Source organism: Paralichthys olivaceus, chromosome 22, assembly GCF_024713975.1.
Source record: "Paralichthys olivaceus isolate ysfri-2021 chromosome 22, ASM2471397v2, whole genome shotgun sequence".
Classification (NCBI taxonomy): Eukaryota; Metazoa; Chordata; class Actinopteri; order Pleuronectiformes; family Paralichthyidae; genus Paralichthys; species Paralichthys olivaceus.
Window position 1 is genome coordinate 12,574,304 of NC_091114.1, and position 24,090 is coordinate 12,598,393.

At 41.9% G+C, this 24,090-nt stretch overlaps 1 long non-coding RNA gene across 17 annotated transcripts in view; it reads left to right on the forward strand.

Annotated features, from left to right (window-relative positions):
• LOC109634681 (uncharacterized) overlaps nucleotides 1–24,090 on the forward strand; it is a 106,629-nt gene that overhangs the window by 56,732 nt on the left and 25,807 nt on the right. For 11 of the 17 annotated variants that reach the window (XR_011239932.1, XR_011239933.1, XR_011239942.1 and 8 more), the window contains exons 1-3: nucleotides 18,385–22,407; nucleotides 22,512–22,614; nucleotides 23,581–23,703. This is a non-coding gene — a long non-coding RNA (uncharacterized lncRNA). The other 6 variants (XR_011239938.1, XR_011239929.1, XR_011239939.1 and 3 more) reach the window with 4 other exon arrangements.

Genomic DNA, 24,090 nt, shown 5'->3' on the forward strand with positions numbered 1-24,090 from the left:
GGATTGAGTCATTTTTTCCCATTAAAGTTTTCTACCTGATACAATTTCTAGGTGAAACTGAGCTCAGCGCTGTTGAGGTTTAACAACACACTGTAAAAAAGCTGTGTTTCACCTCAGTGAACTCAAACAATAAGTAATCAATTTAAACGCCCTATTGAAAACTCAGAATATGCACCGTGCTCATCTACATGTGAGTTATTTTTGCATATTGGTGTAAATTAGTCTCAAGACAATCCTCATCTCCGTTTTTCTTGTGCAGCTAAATACACAAGTGTGGGTGGACGTCAGGTAATTGGCTGGAAAATAGTACAAATGACTAAAAAGTAAAAAGTTTCTCTTTTCGAAAACAGTAGCGAGGATCTTCTAAATGTCTAATTTAAGTAATTTCTTTCTTGTTTTCTCTTTCTCATGTCTTCTGTGGATTTGACGATACATTATGTTCTTTAACCGAAATGAAACGTGTGGTATCAGCTGTCAGTGAATACCACACACACTGGCTGCCGCGCTTGAAGTTCATTAGAAGAAGTCAAAACCACCAGCGAAGCTCCGCCACCGACCACAACTTTATTAGAATCGGACCAGTTTCCCAAAAATATTCTTCCACTACCGACTTATTAATGACTAATGAGCTGCTTCAATAGTTGTTGGCCTCTGGCGTTTCTTTCCTCCGTCTGACACGCATCATCAGGAGGTCACCGAGGGATGTTATTTTGGAACAGTTTGCACTTTGCTCGTGGCTAATTAGACTGTCTCCATAATCATTAAGCAAACATGAAAGATTGTCTCTTACCAAACAAAGAACATTTCTCTTCAACCAACTGAACCAAGCAGATGTACTCTCCTCAAGTTGGCTTTTAGTAGCATGATGCATGATGGTTAATGGTATTGTATTTATATAGGTTTAGTTTTAGTCACTCACTTTTGTAGTAGTGCTTCTGTTTCTTTATCTTTGGAATGCAGGTTGATCAAATTACCAACCTCGGTTACCGCTCATTGGTTCAAATCAGATCGTGGGTTGGGCTGTAATTTTCTGCAGTAGATGGCGCGGGATGCAATTTACAGTTGGGGTTAATGTCGTACACTGCAGCCAGCCACCAGGGGGCGAACAAGACATGTCGCACCAAATGTGGCACCGGAGAGAGACGAGTGGAAGAAAACAAAATATAATGTTTCTGCAAAAGTCCACATTGATTGAGTTGAATGCTTCTAATAATTCAAATAGCAGCTCTAATAGGTTCTGTACACTCACAGGAAACACTTGAGACACTCTGAACTACTTTCATCGCATTTGTTAGCCAATCAATTTCCTCTCCTCATATCGGAAGTGGACTCCTCTGTGATCTGTCTCTGTGAAACCGATCCTCTCCCCGTAAATGGCGCGGTGACCGAGCGAGCGAGCCGCCCTTGATACCCTCAACCCGTCTCCCACGCCGTTCGTCTCACCCCTTAACTTTGAACCCCAGCGATCAATACCTCTAAGTGTAACGCGATCGATAGTTTAGGTGTTCGCCCTGATGCCTGCGCCGCCGAAAATACACACAGAGGCAGCGAGGATCGGGTGGCCATTTTTACGCTTCCTGGAAGGGCAGAATGTGATGAATCATGAAAACAGATTAACTCTACAGCTTACAAGCCCTATTGATTCATTTGTCTCCTTCTTGGCTCTTGGTTTTCATACTTCATTTTCCCTTTTGTTGCTCGGCTTCCTTCATTTTCTCCTCCTCCTCCTCATCCCTCCCTCCCTGTCTTCCTTCAGTCACTCCGGTGCATCTGATTGGTGTGAGGGATCATCTCGGCTTCAGCATGGATGGATGCATGGGTCAATATCTATCTGTGGAGGATTGTGGCTCAAATGAGGGCTGGGCTACCTGCGAAAGCAGCTGAGGGAGAAGATGCTGAAAGCTAAGTGAAGCACAAAGCTCTGAATCACAGGCTGCGGCAATTTGCAACTTGTGAATTTTGCCCGGCAGCTAAATTACAGTCACGGATTGATTTTTGTTGTCTTTTCTTTTCCTCGCTTTATCTCGTCCGCCTGTTTCTCTTGCGCCCTCGTACCATAACATTCACTTTATACTTATTTCTTTTCCCCTTTGTTGGACTTCATGGGGCCAAAGACGATGGATCTTCCCTTTTGAGAGTCAGACGTCTATTTTGAGCTTGAAAGAATTGAAGTCACATCTGTTCCTCCTGACTCAACTACATCTGAACAGTGAAATGCTTCACATTGAGTTTGATGGCTAACATCTTTAATTGAGCGTCTGAGGCCTGTCCTCATTTGAATGTTCATAGATGAGCACGACTGCATGTTAATGACGTGGATAATTAGAACTTGGTATCTCCTTCCTCATATACAGATTCATTCATTGTACTAAATGACCTTTCTTGTAATGCTTTGACTTTGTTAATCAAAGTCGCCCTTGTGTGAAAGTCAAGTGTTCATGGTCTGTAACAGGAGTTTTGATGGCAGGTGACAAATATCAGGAATGATTCCTCCGGTAACAGACAGTTTACATATGGCGGCTTCTGGAACCAATATTTTGCTGTTCATTTGTGGACTTTAAGAAAACCTCTATTTTTAAAAAGTGATGAACCAACTTAGTAAAAATCAAAATGAAAGGGATTTGATATTTTACTTTACTTTTTTACTGTCTTTCATATTTTTCTTTTTTAACAACATAATGATACATTGAATTTCAGGAGGATTTTCTAGACACCCAAGGACATCTTTTCAATAAACCATGAATAAACACATGAATAATAAGAATACAGTAAGCCTATTACTTATTCGCTCTGTTTTACCACTGAATGCTGATAGTGTATTCACATTTTAAACTGATCTTAGAACATCACAAATGTTGATTAATTTACACAATTAATCTTTTTTTGATAATTGGATAAATGTGCTTGAAATTAATTGAAATGAATGAATCCAGTCGACAGTAGCAGGCGGTAACACATTACTTTGAAACCTGTGACACTAATGAGTGGTTTTCAACAATGGGTAGAACAAGAAATTTAAAATTCAGTAATATTTGTCTTATCCACAAACTTGATCCTTGGTTTCTGAATAATAAAACATTTATAGAATATGGCTAGAACAGAGAAACAGCACATCACAGTCAAAAATAAATGAAAACAAATGAAACCTCTGAGTTTCTTTAGAATAACTTAAATAAAATTGTCGGTCAACAGATTCCAACGCTGACCCGTTGTCCAAAGCAGAAATTCACTATAAATAAACAATGCACAGAAAAAAGAAGATGCACACATGTTGCTTAATTATATAATTAATCACGCCAGGCTCGGTGCAAAACACTAAAATAGAATTGATTACAATGCTAAGTGTGTGTAATTGATTCATATAATCGGACACAGATAATTATCAGCAACCCAATTAAAAGAGAACAAGTGATCTGGTGGAGGAGCGAAGCTTTCTGTCTCATTTCAAGAGCCCAAATAATTTCTGAGCATAGTTTTAAATCTGGTGAAGCAGAGTTCACCAGAGGGATGAAGCATGGTAGACCCAGGGGCTGCTTTATGGAAGAAGAAGAAGAAGAAAAAAAGCACGCAGGGCAGCGCTTGTTCAGACATGGCTGACATGGTTCTGATCACATGGCCTCGTGTTTCCCTTCTATACTTTACTAAGCCCGGGGCGCGCTGGGAATATGCAACTGTGGCAGGTGAATCAGCGCGAGCATTTGTTTGCTCCACAGAACGTGAGAAGGGGAGCTTGACGGACTGCTCAGCATGCAGACTGCCGCCGCCGGTGGAGAAAACATTTATTTATTCCGTGCAGGAGGAGGGACAGTCCCAGGAGGGGTCCCCCACTCACTCCGAGAGTGAGTGTGGTGCCCACGTCGCAGGGATGTTCGAGTGTGTTTGTTGGCATGTTCGAAAAAAAACGACTGCCTCGCCCCTAACACACACAAACACCTTGATTATTTCTTTTTGTCCGAGCCTCTCTTCAGGGAATCATTACAACACAAGCAGAGACAATTTACCCTCATAGCTCATACATAGTTTTTTCTTGAGTATTATATTTAATGAAGATCTGGTTGATCTATTTTCATTGATCACAAGAGATGGCCTCTTTCCTTTCTGTATTCAGGATGAAAAAAAAAATGCAAAAAGGTCAAAATATCTTGTGCTTGAGTTGCAAAAAATATAAATAAAATGAAAACACAAAGCAGAAGGACGTCAGGTGTATAATGAGTGGGATTTAATATTACAATGACGTGCTTAGTACCTCAGTTGGCAGCACTTATATTTTCATGAGGAACATGAGGGCTGTGATAATTGGTGCTATTTTCGATGAAGGAGCTTTAAATTTGTAAGATTGTGATTCCAGAAATATAGAAAAAAAATAGGTATCCCTCCTCGGGGGTGGAGGACAGTCCACCACTTAACCCCGGTTAACTCTGCTACCATCAAAACCAAAAAAGGAAAATTGGAGATGGGTGAAAATCACCCGGGGCAAAAGGGTCCTGAGCAGATAAATAATGTACTCGGGCACAGGTTTGAATTCGTGTCACGCAGCCAGTGGAGTAAAATCGAATCACCTTTATTCTGGTTTCAGGAGGAAGTCCGTATCGGCTCCTGAGATCTGAAAAGCATGTGATTAGATTCCCTTAGCATGGCTGCGGGGAGGTGGAGGTCAGAGGTTGTGTGTGGGGGGGGGACTACTGGGGGCCGATCGGGGTGGGGCGTGGGCGGGTCAGACAAACATCGCTATCACAGGATTTCCCCTCCAGTAAATGATTTAACTGTTAAGGTTAAAGTCGAGGGCATCTGTGGAGTCCCTGCGACTCGGACGGAGAAGTCTATCGAACGAGAGGTGTCCTGAGATACTGAAGTTCAGACCCCGGGGACAAAGTCAAACTAAACGACCTTCTGACAAACGGCATTGACGAAGGACATCGCGGTTGTTACCGTTAGCTTTCGTGATTTAAATGTACGAAGAGGTTTTGATAAAAAGCGCGTGTCTCCACCTTCGTCCACTTTGAACCGATCTGCGCCAAACGTGCATCATCTGCGTTAATGCTACGCTACAATACAGCTCAGGAGTGTAATGCAAACCCTGAGTGCAGGAAGCTTAGACACATGAACAACCATTAAAATGTGTTCGTCCATTAGTCATTAGCATCTAGCACAGGCTTGATATTCTAATCAGGACGTACAATAAAGTTTAATAGAACCAAAGTGCAGCTGATACAGTTAAAACAAGTTCGTCCCATTTCTATATGTTTGGAAAATCCAGTGGAATATAACTTTGTTAAACACAAATCAGTAGGTTTTCACTTGTAGCTTTTCTGTGCTAGTTTCATTGGACTTTCACTGACCGGCCCTTCAATAACTTCATCAAGTGAGAAAAAGGAGCATCAGAATTGTGTCAGCGTCCCTCTGTGTCTGCCACAGAGCAGCGTTATTTATACACACGGACCAGAGCGTCTCTGCATCAGCGGAGTCTTTTTCAACCCCGCCTCGCTGCGATTGGTTCGTTTTGAACATTCCATCCGAGTAATGTGAAATTTTCTTAGAGAATTGCGACTTTGACATGTTTGTCTGAGGATGTTGTCTCCCCTGCTCACACAACACGATGTTGTTTTCACTCAGAGTATAATTGTCATGTGTTGCTTTCAGTGCAGTAATTGTAGTCGGGTTATGAATTATATTGAAAATTGTGCACTTTCAAAAAAATGTACTAAAGTAGAGTCTGATATAATTATATATAGCATTTGTGTATTTGAAAGGGTGAGTATATACAGATACATATTTCTAAAATAAAATATATATGGAATTTAATTAGCCCTCTACTATATTTTCACTTAAATCAAGGTCTAATTATAAACCTCAACATGATGGTGAGTGTAGAAGTGTTTTCTTCTTCCAGCTTCACTTATTAAGGTCTCACACGGTTGTGTCAGGGTGAATGAGGAGCACCGAGAGGCTTGTTTGCTTGAAGTCTGACTTCCCCGAGCACTGTACGTTATCCGCCAGCGGTGCCTGGTGACGGGGGCATACTAAATGTGACATTTGCGATTGCAGATGAGCTTGCAAATCAAGGCTTTACTGCCGTCACCGACCAGGACGGGCACATATTCATTTATTTATACTCTTAGATTGCACCCATCAATCAGAGCGTTATAAATCCTCCTGCTCATCAATAGGCAATCTGCTAATGCATGCAGCTGATCAATTCCTGACGAGCAGAGCAAGAGCAGCTCATCTCTGTCTCCCTCCACAAACACACACTAACATATCCAAACAAGCACGTTCGTATCCTTTGTGCAAACACACATCCCATTTAGGGTTCGGTCGTTTGATCAGAAGCAATATTGCGTCACATTAACTTGCCTACATGGGGAAAAAAGAGGGGCTTAAGGAAAGATGCATGAAAGGGACCATGTTGGATCATATTGAGTTGATTAGTGTTAATGCCGACCAATAAAGATACAGTAAAGATCCCTGGCAGCTGCAGGAAAACAAGAAATCTGAATGTGTCCCCAAAGTTGTTGATGTTGTTTCCCCTTGATTCAAATTGAAAATGTGCAGCCGTGCAAAATACATTCGTGACACAGAGCAACAAAGCTTCTGTGTCTTGCTTTTAGGAGTCTCTGCCACATATGCAAATCATCGGAGGAAGGCAAATGTCAGAGGAGGCTTGTCTGACTGGGGACAGACGTTTTTTTTTGTATTGAGCTGAGACACGAGCTCACGCTCCCTCGACAGGTTAATACAATACATGACATGTTGAGATTCACCTCCTGTGTTTAGAGCTAATAACGCTGGCTGGCTGTGTGCTGTTACAATGCCCTCCGTGGAAATACTCATTAAAATTCATTTTGGTTTCAGCAGGTACAATGTGGTACAGTAGGGGGTCAGGGCGGCGGGGTAAGAGTACAAACTGTCTTTTGTCATTTTCTATCCAATCACTTCCTTTCACAAAGCACGCCCTGTTCTTTTTATCGCATTATGCAGTGAAGTGAAAAACTACAATTGGAGCTAAATTAGAAACATTTTTTAAATCTGCAGATTCTCCATCCTCATATCTGTTTGCTCAGTTTGAATTTATTTCTTGGCCATTTCCAGGCCACAAGCTGTTTGTCACCACGGTGTTGCCAGGTAACCAGCGGATACTTCAAGAAGTCACTGCACCGAGATGAACAAACTCCATCTGCCGAGCAGGATCATGTGATACAATCAGAAACCTCCGAAAACAGCCGGTGCACAGACCAGCAGCGAGGAACCTTTTTCCTATAGAGGGCAATTGAATCTCAAACATCCACTGAAGGCCATGCCGCTCTGAGCTCCGGCTGAAACTGCTGTCAGATGATAGTGATGGTGATGCTACTCACAGCTGGTTTGTGGGGGAGGGGTGTCAGTCAGTCTTGAGAGAGCAGGAAATTTCACACCATCCCGACGTCTCCATTTTGTTTACACCTTGCAGTTAAACCTGTTTCATATCCAAATTGAATCTTGCTTTGATTTGATTCTGATTTCAATTATACTTAGTACGAGAACTCGTAGATCGCTCTGTTCTTCTTCTTCTTCTACCTGTTGGAGAAAAAAAGTGGAGATGATGGGAATCTATGAAGCTGAGTTTGGTCTCGTCCTCGCTCCGTCTTGATTAACGTGTGGAGTGAGGAGAGGACGGCTGTGTGTGTTTACTGGATAATGATAGTTGCTGCTACCTCATTTTGGAATCATGTGATTATTTTTTCCACCCTTGTAGTTTTTGCGTTTACACGTCACAGTTCCTCCCTGACTTCTAATCAATTTTTTGATTCGAAATTACAAAAGTAAATGAATTTATATATGTATTTGATCAAGCTCACTAAAGTAAATTAGATCAATTTAATTTAAACTTCTGTAATTTAATATATTCAATGAAATACATAATTGAATTCACACTTAATAGAATTCGATTTACTTAAATAAATGTGTCTAGTTAAATACTTTTAATTTGAGTTGAATAATTGTATTCCTGTAATTAAATTCAATTTTATCGAATAACTACATTATATTTATTTATTCATTTAATACCATTTACTAAAATAATCTCACTAACTATTTAATTTATTTGATTACATTGAATATATTCTTATTATTGTTGTGTGATCTGAGTTGTCTTCTCCTGTAGCCTGAATGAGGCACTGAAGTGGTTAATGTTTTTAATACACTTTGTGTGTGAGTGGCCATCAACTCGCTGTAATTACAGGTCATAAGAGCGCGAAGCCGAAGAACACTAAGAGAACATGTGAATGATCTGTGGCAGGCTATGGGGAAACGCTGAACGTGGCCTCAAGGGCTCTCCAGAAATGCCACAGCTGAATTCTCTGAGTGGAGCGTGTCCTTGTATTTCTTCTTACATGAGATCTTCAAGAAAAGACAGCGACCAAGAACAAGCTCTGAGTCTGAGTACGAACGGACAGACAGCGTCTCCCAAACACACATTGTGAATTACAAGTTAACTCAGTGATTCAAGTTGCAAGCAGGGAATTCTGGGTCAGGGTCTCCACGGTTACTCAAAACAGATGATAGTCCATAATCATCCAAAACACACTCACCTTGAAAATGCACCATACTTCCACTCACGCAGGCGACAGACGTATGTATCCGCATGCAATTTAAAATAAAAAGGAGCAATCTGAAGCTGTTGCTGACGATGAAAGTGCAACTCTGATTTTCAAATGCCTGCTAGTCGTCGGCAGTCAAATGAGTCAGCGCTGTAGGGTTTGTTTTAAGTAGGCAGATAGGTAGTTAGATAGGTGGGTAGGTACTGTGGGTAGGTAGTTAGGTTGTTGTTAGACCAATCACCAGCAGTCGCTTGTGGCAGGGGGGTTTAGGTGTTCATTATTTTGTAATTTTCATTATGAGCCATATGAAGCCCATCAATTAACGCATTTGATCAAAAAACAGTCATATAATTTGATTTACAGCTTATTGTGAAACTTTTAGAGCAAAATAAATCAATCATTTGATAAATTTCATTTAATTTTAAAGTGTTATCAATAGCCACTCGTGAAAATCGCCGTCTCACTGTGTTTGTGCATCAGACAATTCATGTCCATCCAACAGCCTTGAGTCAGGTGACGCACGTCTGTAATAAGAAAAGCTGAAATGCTGTTGACATTTGTTTTGTCCCGCAGACAAGATAACGTGGCCGAGGCAAATATGAACGCAAACAAGTAAAGACGTCTGTGCATGTAGACACAAGATCGTGTCCTCGGACGCACACAAGAGCCAGACTAAAAACACAAAGCCCACCCCATTAACCACCCGCCTACCAAACAGAGAAGCCAAACGCTGTTTGCTCTGCTCGCCTTCACTTCACAAGACGATGAAAGATTTGCCATCTTGGCTGCGGCGGTGCCCTTGACCGCCATTGCCCTTTCTCCTCTGCAACACAGAGGCAATTATCACCTTGTCTCTCATCAGACAGGACCCCGGCTCATTCAACTCGGGGACCACCCTCGGCACCGCGACTCAGGGCAGATTAATCGCCATAACAACGGGCACAGGCGGCTTCCCAGCACCTCCTGCTGGACGTTAGTTGAGGTGATGACATGACGTCGGGTTATTAATGCTGACATTAGTGGAGGCAGGAGAGGGATCAGCATGACGCTTGTGGAGGAGGATAGAGTCCAGACCCTTGCACTGCAGGTACGGAGGGGAAATGTCACTTTAGCACAAAGTGTGTTTATTATGTTAATGAATGTGTTTTGTGGCTCAACATTGTTTGGATGACGTCCAACAGGAGATGTAACACGGATCCTCATGCAGGCTTTAAGAATGCCGTCCCCACGCTTTAATCCATTGTGCAATGCAGCCGTGTGTGTTTGTGCATACGTGTGTGTGTGTGTGTGTGTACTGGTTTGAGTGTCCTCACTAGGATAGATGTTTCTTACACATGTTACTCCACAGACGTGAATCTTAAAATCTCAGCTTCAGTTTCTGTAATAGATGCAGTCTCAAAACCTTTTTAGTTTGACTGGTCTCTGCTGCATCAGGATCAGCGTGAGGCCGAAGCCTCATCTCCACAAATCAGAAGCAATGAAATGCAAGTGTCAGCACCATGAATCACAAACACGGTATTAATAACGGAGTAATTAACTTTATAATTAGAGCTATTGTCCTGTGCAACACACCCTCTCTCCGTCGAGCGTAATTTCAAAGACACTCGTTCTTGAGCTCGCCGACGTTCGTTCTTTACTTTGACAACGCGCTTTGTTCTCCAAATTCCTCGGCGCGTCTGATCTTTCATGAACCACATCCAACGTTGTTTATCCGAACAAGCACTTTGAATGCAAATCGCAGTTCTCCCGGTCAACCGCGAGACATGTGTCAACCTCTGCCAAGATCCTTCAAAAATAATATCACGGTGCAGTGTACGGCGAGGACCTGCCACTGCTGTTTGACATTTCCTGGAAGGGATGCAGTTTTCTGTGCCTCGCAGACTCATGTTTGACAGAATGTAAACCAGCCGACCGAATCGGGCCACATGGGCTCCATCTGAAAGGTCAGGAACTCCTCTCAGGAACTGCCCAATCAGAGTTGGGATTCAGCTGTCATGGTTGGAGGAAACGGAGGTGGTATGGCCACGGGGCGCCAGAGTAAGACGGTTTAAAGCTAATTCAGCCGCTCGGACAACACGGGGCAAAGCTGATAACCTTTCTGTGTTTGAACATAAAGAAGAATGTGGCAAGTGAACTTTGAGCATTTTATATATATGTTGTGTTTTTGACATCTTGACCACAATTACTCTGGATGCGGTCGTTCAGTATCCGCAGTACAGTACTGTTGTGACTGTAAACGACTCTGTCCTGCACCACCCAGCGTGAATGCAACGATCACATGCATTCTCATAACAGCGTTTTATTACCAATCAGTCAGTTTTGATTGGTTTTGTGAATAAACAGAGGAGCCCGTCCATTCTGTCTCGTCTGGCCTCGCTCACGCCGTGCCACCTTAACAGAACAACACAATTAAGGGTCACTTCTCATTAGTCTGTGTCCAAGAGGGGACATGGAGACACACGCAGTTTGGTTATTAGTGTCCGCCTTGAACAAAATGTCCCTGCGCTTTCACTAACAATCTATGGTCATAATCAAAGGTTTTGATTCCTTATGTTTACTTTGTGTGCCGGGGTCACGGTAACAAGCGTCTTTGACATCACACCGCGTCCAGATGGAACCAAAATCAATTTTAGTTCAGAGTTTAATTTGAGTCCAGCGTGAAACCACAAGAGAGACATTTTCTCATGGAGCATCAACATTGAATTCTCTCTTATCTCGATGTAAGAATGAGAGAAATCTATCTTTCTAATTATCGGTACACAAGAGTTAAATAAAATATACTGAGTAACAAATCATAATTTGAAATCATTCCTACTGTGAATAAATTCCTCTATTTTCTGTACCTGACTTGGAATTGGCTTTATTGTTCATTTTTTAATTTGACTTTTTTTTTTAGCACAAGCTTATTTTTAAGGTTTGTCAACTTTTTAATTATTAGCAGTGAAGCCAGGAGCGTTTCAAAAGCCTTGGGGGGGCCGCAGCTAAAAGATAGATGGAAAGATAGATAATAGATATATAATAGATAGATGTATAGATAGATAGATCAGTAGATGGATGGATAGATAGATACATAGATAATAGATAGATGGATAGATGGATAGATAGATAGATAGATAGATGATAGATAGATAATAGATAGATAATAGATAGATAGATAGATAGATAATAGATAGATAGATAGATACATAGATAGATAATAGATAGATACATAGATAGATGGATAGATAGATAGATAGATAATAGATAGATAGATAGATAGATAATAGATAGATAGATAGATACATAGATAGATAATAGATAGATACATAGATAGATGGATAGATAGATAGATAATAGATGAATAGATAGATAATAGATAGATAGATAGATAATAGATAGATAGATAGATACATAGATAGATAATAGATAGATAATAGATAGATAGATAGATAATAGATAGATAGATAGATAGATAATAGATAGATAGATAATAGATGAATAGATAGATAAATAGATCACTGTGCATACAACACGATTTAATTTGTTGTTACACTTTTCATTGACTCAATGAAGTCTAACAGTTGCAAAACAAGTAAATCTAATGGTCTAATGAAGGAATGATTCTCTTAAATAGACGTATGGATACAACATTAAGAAATAACGGTATAAATAAACCCGCAGACGGGGCGTGCATCTATTAAACCTAATTCATAATCCCAAATACGACACAATGATAAATTTAGCACTCTAATGTCGCTTCAGAGGTTTAACAGAGATATGCACTCTGCAAAATCTTAAGTTTTGCAGCTTCCTCTTCCTTCTCCCTGGGGCCAAATTTGCAAAAGCGGGTCATCCCAGACTTCATCTCCTCCCCTTAGTAGAGAAGTCTTATTCATCTATCATAAAGCTTCCCAGAGGATTTCCCTGGCAATGTAAATTGGGGGTTCTCAAACAGCGCGAGTTTAGGAAAAATGCATCTCATAGCGAGCTGCTCCTACTTTGCTCTCCCTTCCCTTCCTGCTCCGTTCCCCGGCCCCTTCTTCCTTATCTGTCTGCTGTTTTATCTGCTTGCCAAGGTCAGACAGGCTTCAGGCGATCAGTTGTGATAAAGACAGGATGTGGAGATTGGAGGGAGGGGGCAGAAGAGGTGACGTTGGCAGGGTTGAGACAGGGCCTGGTCAAACGGGTCGCGTCCAGCTGCTGATGGTCATATCTAAACGGGCCGCCTGATAGCACCCAGCGCTTTTATTCAGGCCACCTCCTAGATGCGCTGAATATCCCGAGAAAGAGATTATCATGTCGTTCCATTTATCAGGAGATGATTTGCTAACTTGCTGCGGTTTATCCAGTTTCATTTCAAGCCTTTCAGAATCCTCGATACACGCTGTCAGGGAGAGCGACGCCGAGGAAGAGAAAGTTGGGAGCGAGTAAAGTTGAAGAATGTTGATAGGAGGCAGAGTAGGAGATCTTGTAACACCTGCACATTCCCGCACAAGTCTCTGGGGAGAGATAGCTGCACCACAGAGACGAACTCATCCCTCACTTTCTCTCCCTCTCCTCTGTTGTAAGAAATGGATCAGGGCTGGTGAGAGCCCAAGGCCCCGATTCCTTCAATATCCTCCCTGTGTTCTACGCTGTGATCTCGGATTGACTGATTCTCTCCTGGGCACCTGTGGAAAGAAATGAAGCATCTTCTTCAATGTTTGATGCATTTCACATTTAATCATCAGATAAATATTACACAGAATTTTTAAGCCGGGATCAGGCTGCAGAAATGTTGTGCTGATTTAAAGCCCTGGTTGGTAATCCTGAAAAGGTGCAGGCTACATTTGAATGCAACCAATACAAATTCCAACGCTTCCTTTAACCCAGAGGAGAAATCTAGACAGTAACGATGGTCGGTGTCCATGTTCGGCCCAGATCATCTTGTAGTGTGAGGGGTCACAGAACTCCCAGCAGACTCACCGGGGCCGCCCTGATAATCGTCATGAGGTCACACGAGGGAGGTGAGGTCTTAATAATCTGAATAACATCCTGCAGTGTGTGATGCGCTGTTATTTATTTAAATCTAGTTGTGTGTGGTTGTTTAAGACAATAGAGAAGAATAACTGGCACGATTCTCCTCTCGTTTTCAGTTACTTTTTTTTCCCGTTACTTTTCCTCACATAAAAGACGACATTTGAGCCGTGTGATAAAACAATGGCCTCGTCTGGCTTAAGCCTGAGAGAACGCCAAAGCAAAGATAATAAAGAGCGAGGCATTGTAGAAACTCCCAATAACACAAACACACACATGCAAACACAAACATATTTCTTCTTCTCCCCTCCACTAAGGGAATGGGAGCTCTATTAAATAATTCAAATGGCTGTCCTAGGATGCCAATCAGAAATACTACAGCCATAAAAGCCGTGTCTATACTTGCTGCAGAGTGGAGGCCCTGCAGCAAATGAAGGCATTATTCTTGTTATCCTCCGGAGGATGCAGCAGCGCTAGTATTTCTTCTTCTTTTGCTTGTCATCGATTTATTTCTTTATTTATTCCCCGGGAGCAAGGAGAGATGTTTAGGTTTTGAAGCAGGACATATCTGCGGGGGGAAAGCGACTGTCAGCCTACTTTATCCCCATTTGAATAGTGCCTCGCTGCTCGCTCCAAGGTGAAACACGCGCCGTTGGAAACTGGGTTAGAAGAAAAACTGCCACGGCAGAAACGCTGCGGCACCGGAGGTACCAGGCTGCCGAGCCCCTCCCCAAACCCCCACCCACTTTAGCTTGGTCGTAGTAAGTTATCTGTGCTGTTAAAGGATGAATTATTAATCACTGATCGGGGCCGTGTTGTGGTTTTACTCAGTGTTTCTGTGTGAGTGGGATTTGAAACCTTTACAGATGAATCTGCACGCAGCAGTTCTACCAGTAATTGCATTAAATATTTTAAGAGTAGAAGAAAAAAAGAGGAAGCATTAGTTAAAACAGGCGTGAGTTCAATTAATTTGTAGTTTCAACACACCAGAAGATAAGATTCACAGATATCTGTCAAATAAAGATGGTAACATTGACATTAATGGAAGTGTTACTATAGCGACACTGAATATGAGAAGATGGATATGAACGAATACAGATTGTGATCATTTTTTAATTATGCTTGCTCCCAGTCGCTCCAGCATTCAGACAAATAACTGCAGCACTAATTCGCTCAGGTGTAATTTCATGTAATCTGTCAATACATAAATAGTTTCAATAATCTCAACATCTTCACATACGCAGTCGTGTTTATTACCAGGTGTTTGTGTTTTCACCCCCGTCCATTGGTTTGTTTTGATGCAGGGTTAAATAATAACTCCAGGATGTCAAGAATGGGACATGAACTAAGAAAGAACCCGTACAATTTGGGCATGGATTGAAAAAATGCGGCTGGATAATAAACTGGTATTAATCATGAAAGCTTTTAGGTCCTTTTAGATAGAACACAACAGCAGCACGGCTGTGCTCTGAAGCCCATTCATTCCAATGTCCTCACCCTGCAAAGTGCAAACTGTGACAAACAGATATTTTCATCAATTCCCCAGGAAACAATGATGAAGAAAAACGTGGCATAGCTCGACGGCTGATTTCTATGAGTGTGTTTAACTTGGTGCAGCTTGGTTGAATTTAAGGGGACTGTTGGGCCTTTGAGTGCCATTCTAGTTAATGAAAGTGTTTTTATAATGACAGTCAATATGTGAAGATCGGTATAACAAACTAATGCAGAATGTGATCGTCTTGTAATTATGCGGCAAATACAAAAAAGTGCACCACAAATTCCCTCAGGTGTAGTTTTTTAGAAATTGAACAGTATATTAAACTGTCACTCTTATATTTGCTTATGTTCAGATCTTATGTGTGATCGAGTAGTGAATGTCGAGCCTCCGTATTTCACAAACAGCAACACACGACCTTACCAATTCTATTTTTTCATTTCCAACACCACAGCTTATGCCGAGACACCAATCTCGCTCTTTTCAAACTTAAATCATATTCTATGCATAAAAAACAGATAAGGTTCGGAAAAAATTTGAAATGCATATTTTTGGCCAGTGAAATGAAACCTTAAAAAAAACCATGTGTGACACTTCTGCGATACTCCAGCGTGCGAGCAAATGGTAATGACGCAAAATTTACTCGCTGTCTATTATCTTTTTTTTCCCGTCCATTGACTGAATGACAGGCTGTAATGGAAATGCACAGATGAATTCAGCGGTGGTGGGATGTACAGGAGGTGACGGTGATGGAGAGTGTGGTGGGTGGGGGGGGAGTTCATGCAGCCGTGACAATGATGGGACAAGAGCTCTTCATTTATTATTTAGTGTTTTGCACTTACTAGCATAAAGTCGCTAATTGCTATTCGGCATGTGCATGATACGTCACTGCAAAATCTTGTATCACTTGTTCACATATAATGTTTCATGTTAATATTATTTTATTTACACCTTATTTCTTGTCGTCGTTAAATAAGTTTTCAACTGCTGCCCTTAAATAAAATGATCGTGTTCCTTACAACTCAACCAGATGATATATCTATATTAATAATAATAATCTGAACGTTTTAGTGTCCCACACTCAAAGTTGCTGCTAAATGTTACACATCGGTGATCACAGCAATAACAGCAAATGACAGAAACTGTTGCAGATGAAACCTGACCGCACCAAGGATTTATTAAAGTGACGTGTTTTCTCTGTTACAGTGTTTTCACACTCATTAATTTCTCGTTTCCATTTGCTGCAATAAGAACTCTTCACTTGTGTCCTGACCAAACACCAACAACAACTGCCCACGTGCTATCGCAGGCACAGCCCCCAAAAAAAACAGAAAACAAACTGAAATCCAAAAAGCTTCCAGGAAAACATGTTTTCCTTCACTTAGCAAGCAACAGATATTCAGCAATCTGACTCTCCATGGTGAAGCAAGCTTCCAAAAGCCCAGGAGTCCATCTTCAAACTGCGCTAATGGACAATTTAACCACCACTCTCTGCTTGGCCTCCCATGGAACCAATAACCCCAGCCCTCACCCACTTATCCATTTGGTTACCTTGACATGATGTCACTGTCGGCCAGGGGATGGCTCCTCGTGCACGGCCCATGTGTCTCTGTGCACGTGGTGAAGGGAGACAGCTCAGGTCATTACTCATTGATAAGGCCCCTGTGGAGCGCTCCTGTTATCTCCCCTGCCCGGGGACTCCCCAGAGCGACCTCTACAATTAGCCACCTTACCCTTACTATTTACCCGAGTGACAAGAACCCCCGACCCACACACTGTGGCTGAGGCAGCCTGGGACTGAGCGCCCCCCACCCTCACCCCCCCGCCGGCACTGTGTAAGATGGGTGCTTATGAAATCCTTGGACATAGGTCTTAGTTATTTGGTTTAAAACTATTCTAAACTGCATTAAAACCTCTGCAAACAATAAGCTTGTTCCGTTAAGAACTTATGTTTGAACATGTAAAACACACATACTAATGCACGGCATATGTTATTTGTAGCATAAATCTAAAATGGAGACAGTAGAAGCTTTGAGTTCAGCAGCTCTTACGTCTGTTTGTTCAGGAGACTGCGACGCACATTAGCTCTGGGCCACATTACAGCTCCACTGTCGTGGGGTCAGTGCCAGCGTGAGGTGTATAAAGGAAAACAAGTGAGCGTACGTATTCATAATTCATAATCCACTCCACTCCTTCAGTTAACATCCACTTTTTATTAACTCGGATGAAAAAGACTCTTCTGACTGCGTTAGATCGCTGCGGCTACCATCAGATATGATCACACTGTGCTGAGTAACGACTTCCTTTGTCGGTGCAGAAGAGTGTATTATTCCAAGTTCTTTGAGTCGCAGGGCTCCACTTGTATCAGTCACAGAGCAGGACAGAGCTCATCTCCACTGTGTGTGGAAATTGCTGAAATGCTGGCAGGGTAATCTATCAATATTCTCTTCTGTCTGCGCTGGAGGACCTTGTGACTGGAACTTGTTTGAGAGTGCAATGCAGGATAAAGTGACTGCTTCAAACCAGGTATTTGCCTCCTCCCTGCAGTGCAAAGTATATGTTTTAAACACACTTACAGACGGTGGAAGAACAGACCTTCTCTGAGGGGGTTCACCACACAGAGACTATGTCGTCTGTAGCTTTGTGAATTAAGGTAAGAGGCAGCATCGGCAATTAAACTTCCGTCTGGTACAAAGAGGTCGTTGTGAATAAAAGATTCATATCGTTTATGTAAACTAGAGGCAAGAATGCAAGAATATGCTCAAGGAGACAGTCTAGACTCAGTGAGAGACGTCATTCAGAGACAAAGAATAGTCGATTTATAATTCAAGACACTTAGTGATGTTTGATTCATTGTGCGTTGGACTTAATGTGTGACATTGACAAAAAAGAAATTGATTATTTAGAGAATTTTATGATAATAAGTCTATTTCAATTATAACAATCTGGTATTTTCTGTTTTTTTTCTCACCAAACAATTATTTTTGAACCACACAAGATAAACCTCTTTTGAAAATATATATAAAATAACTTTTCCATTAAATTGGATGCTTTGCGTAACAAACCTCACTTTCTTTGTGACAGTAAAACATTGAGCTCTGACTCAATCCAATATGGCCACCAGTTACTTTCCTGTTTTAACGTCATTTTTCTTCGCACTGTGTTTAGTCCAGAGAAAATTAGTTCATCCTATTAAATTAACGCAGCATCCTGCATTTTTTAAGCGTAATAATTCAATTTATTTCTCTTTTGTACCATTGAAAGGAGCAAAACAAGCCGAGAACCCAACAGTGAAGTTGCTGTGACTTATACGTGAGTATACGGCCACTTTGTAATTAGAATTCCAATTTTCACTCTTCTTTAAGCTCTGTTTTGATCGTCACCAACTCCTGAGGGAAATACCTCAAAGTTGAGCTGCTACATGATCCGCTGTGTTTGACAGCTGGTTGCTAACTGAACCATCTGGTGCTGGACAAGCAGCTCACAATCGGTTTATCAGAGCTGTTTCCTGAAAAACAGCTGCCTGCTGTGGTTTGATTGGAGAGGAAAACTCAAACGAGTCCAGTTGTGAACCATAAAACCAAAGCAATGGTCCGGATGATGCTCCTTTGAGCCAAGAGGAGCTAGGAGAGTTGGGTGATATTTCTCCGGGCATTAATCTTTACAAGTCACGTTACCCAGTATTTCTCTAGAAATATTGAATATTAAAGCGTTAGATTTGTGCAGCTTTAAAAGTGTTTCCATCAAAATGAGTTGTTTCGCTAATTTCTCTGTTTTCACAAATAATAAAATAATAAAGATTCTCAAAGAAGTTACAGAAAGAGTATGATGACATAGACGAGGGGGGGGGTTCCTGTTTGGGTTGAGTTCGGAGGGAAATTTTGAAACGATGTCCGGGTCAGGTTGGCTGGGCTGATTTGTTTTACGCTGCATGTGACTTTAATGACGGCAAACATCGGTCTTGCTCATTTTAATTTCTGTAACATCCTTTTTGTGGGACATACTGAATTATTATTATCACACTAAGTCTAACTCGCTGATGCGTCACCGGCCCATGGCGAGGCGTCAGATGTCAGATGGTGGTGATAATGATGCTACTCACAGCTGCTTTTTCACTCTGACCATGACCTGACAGCCAGAAGGGACCACTCTAAAGAACATGTCTTGACATTTTCTTTGTGTAATGATGATTTGTCTTGCGGGTCGTATGCAGACATCTCTGGATCTTCTTCAGACTCATTTATTTTATATTCTAAAAATTCAAAGCTGTCATGATCCAACCTGCCGCATGTGTACTGGAGTTTGTGAAGAATACAGTTTGCCAGATAAAACTGAAGAAAGCTTCACCGTACGACCACACATCAGTGCTACTTAACATGCAGGGCTGAATACAGTGTGCAGTTCATCCTCGCTGCTCAGAACTGCAGCCGCTGAAGTGGCCTTGCTCTCTCTCTCTCACTTGATGTGCTTCCTTAATCAGAGCGAAATGTCTCCTTTCTTTATTATTTCAAGACACGCGCTGAGCCAATTAGCTAATCATTATGGCAAGGCAGGTGGTGCACTAATACAAGATAATAACACACCTTGGGCATTCGGAGCCACCGCTCTGCTCAGGGCTCCTCAGCAACATCGCACAGTTCGGCGCGGGCCTAATTGGGTTGTGGAACATGGGGAGGGAAATGGGGGAGACGTAAAATGATCGTACAAGGGAAAAAAAATGAAGCTTTAATGGAAGGAGAAGGACATTGGCCTTATTCAAAAGGACCCGGACCCATTTAATTTTTAAAAATGGAAAATACAGTTTGATTCTTTGTCTGGGGAATATTCAAACCTCTCAGGGGCGCAGTTACTTTGGATGCACACGGTGAATTTTGTCCTCACCCCCTCGCTCTGTTTCCCCCGACTGCAACAAACAAATCAGCAGTGAGCAGATTGTGTCAATCTCTAATCGCGCACACCCAACATGGATCTTGTATTTGATCTTAAAATGGAATATGACAAAATAAAGGAAAGATGTATCAGGCAGGTTTGTTTTCGAAGCGGCATCATTATAATGGACCTTTTGTTTTTCATAGATAAACATTTTTAAAAAACAGAGAAACTGACGAATCAGCTCGAAGTTGAAGGAGAATGTTGATGAGTGTGTTAAACGTTGACGGAACTTTTTCCACGGTGGTTCCAGCTGCGGTCGATGAACACTTCCTGATTTCCTTCTAGACACAAATGTACTGGCTGCACATGTTTCCCTGCGTCCCATTTCCTAACTGTCAGTACATAAATACATCTCATGAATGCATGATGAGGGAAGAACGAGCACTGTCTGTCACCGTGTGCACCTGGCAATGAAATACAATCCACTATCTCCAAATTGAAAGTGCACCCTGTGCTAGAGATTTAACTGCAGCAGCAAAACTAAGTTGCAATTTCAAATCTTTCAAATTTACCGTCTGTTTCGTCATTTACGGAAAAAAGGGAATCGCAATTTGTCCTGTGATGTTCAATTCTTGCTCGTTATTCTAAGATCTTTCTTCTTCCTCTCGTGGCGATCAACAGGAGATGACACTCGATCAAAACACACATCGTACGTGCTTCTCTGGAAATAACGTTTGACAAGTGAGGGATCCAGGGCCGAGCGGTGAATGTGCTTTACAATGAAAGCAAACTGACAGTCAAAGAGTGTCAAAAGTAGTTTGCCTCCATTACAGCCTCTCCCCTGCCAAAGTTACACATCAGGTATTCATGGTAACAACATTTAACACACGCGCTCATGGAGCCGTGGCATCTCTCTTTCATTATGTTAGCACCTCAGAGGGGCAGGATGCTGCGTTGCCGCCCCCGCTTTTGACTGACATGGTGGTTATGAGCAATGATAGCTGTCAGAGCTCCGAGGGAGCATCTAAATGAACTGACACCGGCAGTGTGAAGACACCTCACGCCAAATCCACTGACAACATTATTATACTGAACGCTTTATATAGGAGGATGAGGCCTGGAGGATCAATGTGATTGATGCACGGCACTCGGCACATAATTCCTCACCTTTTATTTAAGACGGTCGCTCGGAGCGCTGGTTCTGACCGCTGCCACTTGCTCATTGGTTTCGCATTCTCAGTTTGAGCTTTACCGGACGTGAAACATGGTCGAAGTCATTTAGGGAGTCAGGATGCAGGCAACATGGTGCTGGAGTGAAACCCACCTGCAGAATGTGGTTATACTCCCATATACCTGGGTGTCTCATTTCCATCAGGAGTCGATAAAGACTCATGTCTACTGTCATTTGACCAGAGAGCAAATTCTGATTGGATCCATTCCAACTGCAAAAAGCCACATGTTACTGGGGTGACCAGTAGAAAAGGGCCTGTAGTGGAGCATGTCGCAGCTGAAGAGGCCGTTAGTTCACTCAGGAGGTGGTGACGACCAAAAACTGAGCTGAATATTGGAAGTAAATTCACCAGGAGGCTGGAAACATGACTCCAAATAAGAACCTTTCTTGAATCTTAACTAAACTACCTCTGTAACAGCTGCATGTGTAAACAAGCAACTATTCACTGTAAAGTTTTCAATATAATCTTAAAAGTGATATGTTAATGTGCCCAGAAGATTCAGAATAATGATTATTGTGTGGAAAAACTCTGTAGTAGAAAAAAATATAATTGTGAAGTAAGTAATAAAAGACCAAAACTAATTATCAGATAAAAATACAGAATAGAATAAAATAAAAGACAGTACACAGGCATAATAAAAAATACAACTTGTTAAAAAACGAAGGCTGGATACTTGGAAATATTGCATAGTCATTGTGTGTGTGTGTGTGTGTGTGTGTGTGTGTGTGTGTGGAATAATTATTCAGATTGTTTAATTGCACTGAGCTGATTGCACTTTGTATTTAAGAGTCTTATAGCCTGAGGGGAAAAAAGTCTATTTCTCCTCAACTGCAGGTTTCAGGGTTCTCAGCGTGTTACTGCCCATATTTACTGTCAGTGATGTTGCAGGAGACACAATCCTCCGGCAAGATGGTAATTTATTGGTTTGAAATCATCTTTGAAAGATATCGTACCTGAGCTGAATCAGTAATCAGCTTTTTCCTTCTGTAATTGCTGTATCATTGTCGACTCATGTGGTCTTGACCAGCGTCCTGATCGATGTGTTCACAGAGACAATGCAGTCATCAGGATAATGTCACTGACACCGGGCAGTTCACAGGAACCGATAAGTTGATGGATGCAGCCGATGTGATGGACACACAAACTAACTGAGTGAACACAATCTCGTCTTCTGCTCTTCTGGAACAGGAACAGCAGCTGCGCTTATCTCAAGTGTGAATCCCGCGTTCGAATAATGGTATAATAATTACACAATATTTCATGTTCACGTCAATCTAGGAAGTTAAAAATTTTAATTAATACTAAATTCCTTCTCTTCCTGTAATGTTTTCCCTACGCTAGTCAAACATCTGCGTACAATGAAGCTGTGCCACACAACAGCGCCCACGTTTCGCCGCCATATGTCCTGCCCAACTGTTGCCTGGTGTAAAATCTGCAGTCAGAGGTAATGAGACATGCAGTTTTTGTAAATTAATATTAAAGAAAAAAAACAAACATAAAGCAACAATAGCAGCCTCCTTTTTTGTCATAGTTTCATCAGCGTTATCTTTGTGTCATTCTGTGCCCATTGAAAACAAAACAGAAATGTTGGCTTATTATTAAGGCCTCAAATGAATCAAAGAAGAACAACCTGACAATTCACCTCTGATTCTCTGAATTCGTATGCACAGGGAGAAAAACACACACACACACACACCAGAGGAGGAAATAGGGAAAAAAAAAACATACTTTAAGGTTTATTCGGCTAGTGTGCAATCGCAGGCTGCTTGCTCAGGGAAATCGGTGCCCCTGGGCTACATCCCATCCCCACGGCTGCTCACGGGGAGATATTACAAGAAAGAAAAGGAGGATGCCGGCGTGTTAGCAGAGTGTGAGGGTAGGTGGTCCGGGAGGAAGGTGCTGGGAGTGCGAAAAGAAGGAAGAACGAAGCAGCTAATACTTGAGATCAGCCTCTTTCATTATTTTTTTAAAATGGGAAACCTTGTACATGTAATGAGTTTACTTTTTGGCAAATCACGGCCGCGCTCTCCTCGGCGCGTGAAGCCGTGCCACGAAATCCATCAGCCCACTCAGTCATTTAGAGAGAGAGAGAGAGAGAGAGAGGGGGGCGAGTCGCCGCAGTGTCGATGACGCGGTGCCAAGCATGAGTGGTGGTTTCATTTCTTTATTTGTCAAAATGCACATACACATGTCTTATTCTTTCACGTTTGCACAGAAACTCCCATATTGTATTTCAGTTGCTCAGATTTCATTTTTCAGCTTGCTCCGATTAAACACACCATTTATAAATCAAGCTCTGATCCTTCAGTTCCTTGTTTTGGTATCAACTTCTCTCTCGATCTGCTGGAAAAAGTCTGTGAAGCCTTCTCACTGTTTTTCTCTCTCCCCCCCCCTCCCCTCTCCGTTCTAGACGCTCACCTCACCCTCCTGGAATACTGACCACCTGTTCCTCCCAACCGTCTCAATTTACTCCAGCATATGCCGAGCTGCAGCTACCCGGTGGCATGAGCATATAGATCTCATGCATAACGCAGTAAGTTAATTCTCTCCTTTCCACCCCAACACCTAATTTATTTATTTGCTTTTCCTGCATAGCTAATAAGAGACACCAGTCACGGTTACACTGATCAGATAAGAAAACGGCTTTCACCTAGGGCGGCTTCCTTTCACATAGAAATCATACAAAGAAAAAATTTCTAGTCGGAAAACTAATTTCCATAGTTGTCAGGACATCCAGTAGCAAAAGGCTAACAGGACTTGCCAATGGCCTATTCGGCTAACTTTCCAAATGTGAATGAATAAAGGCTTAATAGAACCGAGCACAGTTGCAGCCCACAGTGTAACTCACTGAATCCATGGCAACATCATTTTTCTTTAAAATTAAAGACAACAAAACAAATTTGCAAGTTGATCGTGGACT